Here is a 10,527-nt window from a genome sequence, read left to right as displayed (position 1 = left end):
GGAACACACTGTGCTCCTGTCCAGGGTGTGACTGGTCAAGCGGGTGGAATAGCTGACATCCTTTCTGCTGCTAGGCTGACCAAATATAACCATCAGTGCTGAACTCTCCCTGTGTTTCTTAGGCGATTTTCTTAATAAGGACCTTCCCTCTATACAGTCATCAGTTCAGATCTCTCTGGCATGTGATTTGTCCTTGGCTTGACTGAAGAGTGCCAGTGGGTTCAAAAACTTTTGACAGGAGCTGTCAAACTTAAATGCGGTGTTTATCGCTTCTGGTTGACAATGCTTTATATTAGATTCTGAAGATACTTTTAGTTTTCTAAAATCAGATGAGACAAATTAGGCCCACAAGTAACATAAAGACTGCATGAAGAATAAAGAGGTGAAACTGGAGATGGTCTGGTGACTCAAAGAAATATTTGTGATGGATACTATCACCATCTCTCTTCAGCCAGGGAAAATATTTGAGAGCCAATAATAAGATAATTTTTGAAAAAAGGAGCACACATACTTCAATGATCTTTAACCAAGCCATATATTCCATACAGAGTACAGGTGTTATGATACTTGGGCATTGACCTTTTAAACAAAGCTTTCAGAGAGCAATATGAGATTTGAAAAGAGAAAAAAGTGTCATGCCAAATTCTCTTGGTAAATCAATGAACGGCACTGAATGCTCCTTAAACTCAGAGTCCATTTTATCTCCTTTATCTGCAGAACAAGATTCTTATTAAAATAGCTCATAATAAAAACGAGGTTGCCTGGGGAAAAGAACAAAACTGTTCTAAAACAGCATCTGAATCTATTAATGGAATGAACTAATTTAATAACACTGAAAAATATTTCAGAAACCAGCTTCCAGCTGAGATATGTTTGGTAAAGCTCCTCCTGGCTTAGTATTTTGGCTCACCTGGTGGAAATACCATGAGGGTCTCAGCTGGAACCTCAGCTGTGCTAATGTGCAGGATATACACTGGAAGTCCAGATGCCAGATGGGGGATTTTGATAACTGCTTAAATTGGCTGTTATGTCTGGCCACCAGTTGGCAAGCACAGGAGCTTTTCTAGATTTGTATTATGCTAAAGACCACGATAGCAATGGAGGAAAATGAAGAGCGTTACAAAAACCATAACGCTATTCTCAAGTAAATGTAGAAGTTGTTGCTGCCATGTGGCTGTAGGAGTCTTGCATTTGCCTTTGAAATCTGGCACGTAATGATTCTCGTTTTAAAGACACTGTGAACAAAAATATACAGCATACATGATATAAGCACAAACACATATAAATACAGACTGGAAAGAAAAACAGAATGCAGGAAAAGATTTGATAATTAAGTGTTTTGGAATCCTGACTCTGAGAGAGCTACCGACTGAAGTTATGACCATTGCTGCTTTAGTATTTTGAAGCTAATTTCAAAGCTACTGTTCACTGATTTAGGAGCCTGACATCTGTCTTTGAGAACCCTCATTTTTTTTTAGCTTAAATTTTCTGCAAGGCTGAGCACATATTTTGCAAAGATACAGCTGTATGGCCAGGTGAAAACAATTACACGGCTAAGACTTTCTCCACTCTGAGAGTCGTTATTTCAAGTACAGTCCTATGGTCACCTATCAAAACAGCTCCCAAAACGGAGCTATAAAGCTGTGCAACTCAGAGTGCAAGTTCATGATATTGCATATCCAAATGCCAAGTCAGTTGGCTAGTAAACTAGTACTTTAGGCTACTAAGTCCAACCTTAGTGCTAGTATAGTAATTTCTATTGCACTTGGTGGAAAGCGTGCCAGTTCTTCAGCAGTCTTCGAAGGGAAGATAGACCTTCATTATTGTGGGAGCTTCTGGTTCTCCCTTAGAGGACCTCATGGACACTTTTGGTCATGTCACACACAGAATCTAAAATGAATATGGTAATTCCAGGCATAGCCATCTGGTTATGCATCCTATAGCCAGATGATACATATTAAGTCATTGTCGAAAATTAGGAAATGTGATAATGTATTAGGAAAAAATGCTATACTGGGAAGGTATAAAAATGAAAGCTATTGCACGTCTTCCCTTTCACTGTATCACTCTAGTTTGCTGTTTAACTATCTTTTGCTTACTTCTACCTACTTACAACTTCACTATCACTTTACTGTATAACTATACTTCCCAACTCCAGCTTTCCCCTCTGCTATTTATCACAATTACAGAAACACCTGTGCTTAACAAACTCTGTTAAACTGCTGAAAAATCAGCCCTTAACTGGCTTCAAAATGTCATCTTCATGCACACCCCCCCCCCCCCCCCCCCCAAAAAAAAAAAAAAGTATAATGCATGTCAGGAGAGTTTGGATCAGGATCCAGTACAGATGACATCCTGCTCCCATTGTGACTATTGGAATAAGAATGATGAATGTCAGTGCCTGAGGGTATGGTGGCATGTGGATTGCAGCTGATTCCAAAACTGAACATCAGGTTCAAGATTTTTAGAGCTATCTAGGGGCATTTATCTCACTTCCAACTTTCAGCTTTTAGCTAAACAGAGACCTCATATTCTTAGAAGAAATCTACCTTTCCTGGGATAGGAAGGGGTTTTTAGTTCTTAAATTTAAGAGAGGTTTTGTGCCTCCGAAATGCATTAAACCCTTAGCCTGTTGTAAGCAATGCATAAACTGAGGAAATTTGAGACTTAAAGCAGCCATTTTCAATCAAGATCAGTGTCTCAGGACAAGAACTCAAAAGAAAAATCTCTCTTTAAGAGAAATTAGTAACTTTTGCTGATAACTGGTTTTGATTTGTGAGCCAAAAGGATATAATCATGTGGAGAAGAGGCAAATAATCCTCAAGTGGAACAATTAAATTCCAATCAATTGTTACATAATGACAAAACAGTCTTCTAAAGCTCTGGAGGTGCCTAACCTTTCTCTTTATTAAGTAAAGATAGTCTACAATTAAAGTGTTTAATTGTTTGCAAAGGTTCTTTGTATTTTCTGCCTTTGTAAAAATTGCTATTCTAAACAGACCTTTTTTTTAATGGTTATTTTTCAAACCTCAAAAGTAAACCTTTTCATGCTTCTTCATTTTTATATGGTATCAAGTACTTCAGTTACTTTTCCCCATATTCCACAGATCAGAGCACAATTTTGTAGATTGGATTGGAACACCATCATGGCCATATCCAGTGCATTTATGCCTCGGGTGATATTCAAGCTTGTCTTTCCGCTCACTAAGCTGCTGTGCTAAGGAGAAATCCACAATCACTACATTTTTCCTGAACAGCAATGAGACCTGTCTCCTCCGCAGGTGTCAATGCAAGGTACTCATAGTTCCATGTCCTGAGGACTTTATGGTGATTAGCAGGGACATGCTTTGCAAATCAAGCTGCTGATAAGGGGGCATAGACTGATCAGGCATGAATCTGGATCTAAAACGTGTCTTAGGTACCTTTACTCTGATTTAAAGGAACCCATCAACTCATCTTCAGTCTGGATCCACATGGATATGAGCTTTGTGGTGCACCCCACAATCACACAAGTTCTCTGGGAGTGTGGTGTAGCTCTCTTCCACCCCATGCATCCAAGATTTCCTTCAGAGAAAGCCAGGACTTGGGGAGAGACCATATTCATTCATCCAGGTTTCTTCTCAGCTGCTTTTGGGGATCTAGCCCAGCCATGTCATGAGGGACCAGGATCCCAGCATAGGCTGCACAGTCAATGTAGATGACCTGATTCACCCACGGGAGAAGCTCATCTATATCCAGTGAGAATACAGGTACCTTTGGGTAAATAGTCTCCTATACTAAAACCCTACAGTGAGGTGAGATGAATTCAGACAATCTTTAACTCAAGCTGGCTGAGTACTGCTTACCAGCCGTTAGTGGGGCTGATACAGAACAAAATCAGGATTAACTCAGCCTCTCAGATTAACAAAACCTGTTTAAAAAAACCCAGAAATTCACTGAGAAACACAGTGAGATTTTATTTAACATGCCAATGTCTTGCATCCTTTTTACATCTCAGGTACACATCTTGCATTTAGGAAAACTATAGTGAACATTGCCTTCACGTTTAACAGGCATTAAAATGCTAGCATTTATTAGCTTGCTTATTTGTTTGTTTGTACCTTGTCCCTCTGTTAATGCACACATTTTCCTATAGTTTAGTACAGATGTTTTTATTTTCAGCTACAAAAGTCAGTCACATCATAAAAAAATCCTCTGTAGGATTTCAAAAACGTTTCAAAAGTGCCCTGAAATTAATTTTAATGTATAGAATATTTGCAATTCTCTTCTACTAAAGAGGGACAGGAGTATAATCTTGGCCTTGTCTTTATTTAGGACACATTATTCACATATTCACATACTTCACGTGAATGTACATAAAAGAACATAAATACTATTTCTGTAGTCTTGTATAATATTTCATGTCATTTTATTTTTTGCTTCTTCTTAATATTGCTTCCCAGCTTCATCTTCTTACTGCTTTCCTCATGGAAGAAATGAGCACATTGATAAAAAAAATACACCTGTGAACACGCATGCCTGTTTCCTGGATTTCAGAAAATAAAGAGATGTTTGCAAGCTTCTGCTTTGCTACAGAGAGAGGGGATAAACAGCTTTGGTTAATATCTTTAAAAGTGCTGATAGACATAAAAATGTGAGCTGCATTCCTACTTCATTCATACATTAAAAAGGTGCTGAAGGGTACTTAGAAAGAGAAGGAAATGGAATTAGAGGAATAGGGTTGCTTGGCAGGGTAACTAAAAAGTCTTGGGCTTTGGGGTTGTAATAATGCTAGAATTAATGTAACTAACCATATTGCTATAGTCTGTAACTGTGAAAAGGGTTCTGGACAAAAGGGAACTGTTGCATATGTTTTTTACATATAATGGCAGTTTATTTCCTAAGATTGCTATTGAAGCAGAAACCATATTTCACATTAATACCACTTAATATGTTATTCATTGCCCTGGGCTCCAGAAATGAACAGTGAATTAGGTCATGGTGAATAAATACCTATCAGTGTCCATCAAGTGACATTCCTCATCTCTTTTCCCTTTTTCTTAGTTTCATGAGGTATCAAAATCTCATTCTGTTGTTTATCAGACGGTATATGACAGAGCAAACCTTTCTGGGGGTGGCTGTAAATATATAGCTCCCATTACTGCTAGAGTCAACCTCAATACAAATGGTAAGGCTGATGTAAATCCCCCTCATTTTGATGAGGTATGTGCTGCGTTTGGTCAAATGAGCACGTTTTAAATGACCCTGAACTAATTACCTCTCAATGACATGGCACAAAGCCAAACCAAGGGCCAGCTCAAGCTGCTGGAGCTGACAAGTCTCTGTGTTGCACCTAGATCCATCAATCCTCCCTCCCCTTTCCTACAGGGTGACCAGAACTGATTTTAGCAAATGCTGGCTTACAAAGAATGGCTTCTGGAGCTGCTCATCAGCAACGTGAAAGTTGCTCAATCCTTATATTTTTTTTTTTGTAGAAAATTGTCCCTTTTTTTTTTTAGCTCATGTCCTTTACCTCAGACAGTTGTTGATATATTGCTATTTTGATATACATTGACATATGGCTCCTGCAGTACTAAATAAGTGATTCAGGCTGCTGCAACTGTTAATTTATAGCCCACAGACACAACCTTAGCTCCCCATGATGCCCAGGCTGTATGCAGGTGACACCCTCTGTCATGAAGCAAGTGGCAATTCCTCAGACCTCAGCACTACCGGATAATGGAGGCTTAACAATCTACCTAATCAAAATCTGATCATACCATTACAATTAATGGGATAGTGGAGTGTTTTAATGATAGTAAAGGGTCTGTAGCATTGTCCAAGTTTTTAAATCGTATTTAGAGCAGTTCTTTTAATAATAACCTGTTACAGTCACTGAGGCAAGATTGGTGGCCTGCATTTAGCCATGCAAAAGTGTTATACGGCTTTATAGACCACTGACCACTGGCCACATGGCTGCTGTGATGCACTCAGTTGAAAGCACGATGTGTGCCTGGTGCTGACTGTCAGAAACAAAACTCACCAGGGACTGCTGAGGAGAAGCGAACAGAGGTCTCTATAGAAAGTTTTCTGGGAAAACTTTCTGGGGTTTATGCTTGCAACCTGAATTTAAAAAGAAAAACTGGTTTCTTTTCTGTGAGAATTTCCACCAGCTGGTGAGGAGATACTGCCCTTTTGTTGTCTGGATGGAATGACAACTAGTTTTGGCTATATGGTTTCCCAGTAGGGGAAAATTCACTTTAAATATCTAGTTAGAGACCTGTTACTATTTTAGAGGAATGCCCTGAAGGCCTCCACCTTGTCCCTTCTATTTATGCATTTATACTGCTTTAGTTAAGACTGTGACAGCACTTCTGTCATAGCTACTGCATTTTCCAGAGGCCACGGGATAGTTTTTAACACTGTAATGAGGTCGTAAAAATGTGCTTTGGGCTGCAACATGTATTACAAGATTTGAGCCAAGAAGCAGATTCATTTGACCAAATCCTAAATAGTTGGGGGTTTTTGAAGTTCTACATGTGCAAAGCATGAACCCATTTTACTAACATACATAAAATTTTGCTGGACTACCTTTGGGCAAGAGTTCCTAGCAGTGCAGGGGTATACAGAGGAGTGTGTATGCAGTCACTGAAGAAAGGTGTCTGCCTTTCTTTGGTGCCAGGAAAATAGAGATGAAAATCAGCATCTGCTCACAATGTAGTGTCACTGTGCACTAGACTAAAAAGCTGAGCCACAATTAACCCAGTCCAAGGCTGACGGGAAGAACATTAACGTTGGTGATATATTTAGACAAGTGAAATCATGGTCTTTCCTATATGTAGGTTTTGTGAGACATCAAAGAAGTGGTCTGTGCTCATGGCGTCTGACTTGGCTTTACTCCGCTCATTTGGTGCGGACACTTTCTAGCTGTGTTTCATGGAACGCACTTAGAAGAATTCCTGCCTGAAAAACAGAGTAAATATCCGTATTATTCGGGCAGGAATTCCACATCTGCTATAGTAATAGTTTTAATAAAGAAAGCCAAAATCCTCTTTTGCCTCATATGCAAAGGCTCTGTGTTTTAAAGAACGTGAGCAAACTGACAAGAGAGAAATAGTCAGGGAAGTTGAAGTGAGTCAATGAAAGGTGTGAAGACAACATGTGTAAGCTACAGTACATTGAACTGCCATGTGACTGCTTTTCCTTAGAAATAAAATGTACTTAACTGGCTGTGGCTTAATTCTAGAAGACAGTCAATGTATGAATGCTGACCTTACAAATTTAATTCATGCACCTAACCTCCTCTGGATGTCTTTGTGCAGATAAGCCCTAGTGAACACAGCTAGTGGCTCTTCTAAGATAAGATGGATCTCTGCAGATGCTTCTGTCAAACTGACACTACTTTTTATTTAAAATATAATCAGATAAGGACTCAGACTTTCCACCTAGGCCTTTTCCACTGAATTTTGGCAATGAAAGGACTGCTCCAGCCTTCAGATCCTGGTCTCTAGAATGAGAGGTGGGGTTTTGGTTTGGGCTTGTGGGGGGTGATTTTTGTTTGTTTGTTTGTTTTGGTTTGTTTTTTTTTTTTTTTGGCATGGGGGAGGGGGTTTTTGGTTTGGCTTTTGGGGGGTTTTTTTTTTTTTTTTTTTTTTTTTTTTTTTTTTTTTTTTTTTTTTTTGGCATGGGGGAGGATTCCTAGAACTGTAAGAATTATTGGGGGTAGAAAATGAGATTACAGACTTAAATAACGGCATTGATAATGCTACTTGGTAAATAAAGTCAACAGAAGGAGCTGGAATATTGCACCGAAAAAACCAAGATGGATGTTCAATGAAATCGAAAGATTTATGTACTCCATCATTAAACAAGCTAGGTTTATTTGGAATTTGCAGATAGTGGACAAGACTCAGGACTGTTTTAGAGAAAGAAGTTTAAGTTTGGACTGTGGCAGGCTAAAACGTCTGGATGTTTCTGAAGAATTCTCTCTTTATTGAACATGGGCAAACACAGTATTAGCCAGCAATTACAGCTCCAAGGGGTTATGCAGGAGAGAGCAGAGGTCACCCCTGAAAAGATAGAGTCACTCTTCATGCTCATCTCCTGACTGAACAAGGGTGGATTCCACTGATACCACCCTGAAAGGCTGGAGCAGCCCAAGGTCAAAATGGGTCGTGAAATAAGTAGTAAGGTTAGCCATGAAGCAGAGCGGTACATAAAGGGCGAGTTTGTTTAGGGTTCATGTTTAATCAATACCAGTTACACTAGGTTGCTCTATTTCACGTGACACACTGCATAACCACAGGGAACCTCACTTTATTGCAAAAGGGATGCTGGAGATAGATAGCGACATTGATATTTACAATAATTTATGCTAGAGTGTGACATCTCAGTGGTCTTTTCTACACAATATCTGAGGGTCCGAACAATTTTTTACTTTCCATGGAATTATCTAGGATGCACAAAAAAGGGGATGGTGATTAATGCTGGGGTAGCTCTAGCTGACAAATATATTACAGATAAATTGGTATTACTGCCCTTATTTAAAGCCACTGGACACTAGGTTTGGCAGAATGATTTGACTGTGTTCTTTTGTCTTTTTCCATGGATAATTTTTATCTCCTTTTGCTTCAAAAGCTAACTGGCTTCCTTTGAAGGACAGTAAGCTTGACAGGGTTCAAGCTAAGCTTCTTGAACTTAAATCCAGCATGGGTATTCCCTTACTGAATCAGCTTTAATGTGAATTGTGTGTCTCTAATATTTCACACCATTATAATTACAGACCACCGCAGAGGAGGACTATGTGAATTCTAGTGCTAAATTTAATCAAGTGCTCCTCCAAGGTGGAAGAGAATGTATCTATCTTTGAAATTAATGGAAAGAGACAAATGAAATCAATCCCTGGAATTTTGGTTCTGTCCACTCTGCATTAGAGGACGTCCCAGAGAAAAAACCTTCAGTAGCAACTGAAGCCTGAAGTCTGATAATGTGAGAACTTAAAATTGCAATGTATGAAACCCATGAAGAATGGTACACTTCATCTGGACTGTAGAATCAACAAGAATTTAATAAGTTAATCAGATCATCACCGTTTGAGTGCACATAAATTTGAAGTGTTTCTCCATTATGAAGTGCTTGTCTATAAATTATTGTAGAGAAAGCCATTTTCAAATTAATGTTTGAGCTATTAGAAAATACAAAGGGCATTTTCATTAATTGGAGGCAGCTTTTCTTCCTCTCTCTTTGTCATTACCTTTGTTACCCAGAATCAGTTTAGCACTCAAATTTATTGATGTGTATGATTCAGTGGCGTTATTTGTTTAGAATTTGTCCTATACCTGGTGGAATAAACTCATTAAGTGTAAATGAATAGTTATGTAGTCATCATCTAAAATGAGTCACTGCAGTTCTCTGAAGTCATTACAGTGCCTTTGAACACAGCTGGAAAGAAAGCCTCTGTGAAGGTTACATCTTCCTTCTCAGATTTTAACTACCATTAATTTTCAACCCTTCCTTAGAATGGCATCGTGTTTGCAGACAGCAAGACTCATTCTTCTGCAGAAGAGCAGGGGTCCCCCTTCTATCTGAGAATGGATCAAAATCACCACAAAAAGATGTTCTGTATTTATGCTGCTACAATGCATTTGTTTTCACAGTATATAGAAGCTATGATTCAGAAACAAGAACATCATTGTGCAATAAACAGCTGTTTTAAAAATCACCATTTTTTGGGATAAATATGAGGTACAGATTCTCCTACATCTGTCAAACTTCCTGCCACTGAAGGTCAAAGGAGGAGGAGGGTTGCAGATTGCAGGACACACTGTGTAGGATCTCTATTTCAGTAAAACTGCCCACAAGGACAGGTTAGATTTCCTGCAAGGGAATATACTGTATGAAATTAAGTCTAACTTGGGCATGAGCTTCTCTTTTTGGAGAAATAAATGTCTCCATAAGCTTTGCCTACCTGTGTGGATCCTTCATAATATAGGTAAACAGAACTATGTTTTGATACTTGTACCATCTTAAGCACCTATTTTGATATCCATTATGAAAGAGACTTGTAAAGTGCTAGCAGTAACACAATACACCGCGAGGGAACTGACAAAGGATTCCTACTCACTTTTTTATTGACAACTGGAATATCTCAGTGTGCCAAAGGCAAATCTATATAAACTAATACAACCTATTTCAAAGTCAAAATGCATTACACTGCATTCACCACAAGACTTCGGAAAATCCTATTGCTTGAGAACGGTTTCACTGAGAAAACCTGCAAGAAAAAACTGCTGCTAAAACTGACAGTATCTAATCACCCTGTTCACAGCTATGAACAGCTCGGTTATTTGAGTTTTTCTCTAAACAGCCTTAATATATTTTGTAAACATGCTGTCTATTTTTCTTCTCCCTGTTTGCTCAAAGGTTTAGATCCTTTGTCATGAGGCCGGAGACATCTATGAAATAAATGTCAGATGTTTATGGCATTTGTAATATTGCCCTTAGGCCAATGTATTCCAAAATACATTGGACTCCCTCCACCTGTTTTTA

This window comes from Buceros rhinoceros, unplaced genomic scaffold (genome assembly GCF_000710305.1).
Source record: "Buceros rhinoceros silvestris isolate BGI_N320 unplaced genomic scaffold, ASM71030v1 scaffold5776, whole genome shotgun sequence".
Classification (NCBI taxonomy): Eukaryota; Metazoa; Chordata; class Aves; order Bucerotiformes; family Bucerotidae; genus Buceros; species Buceros rhinoceros.
This window is presented reverse-complemented; position numbering follows the sequence as displayed.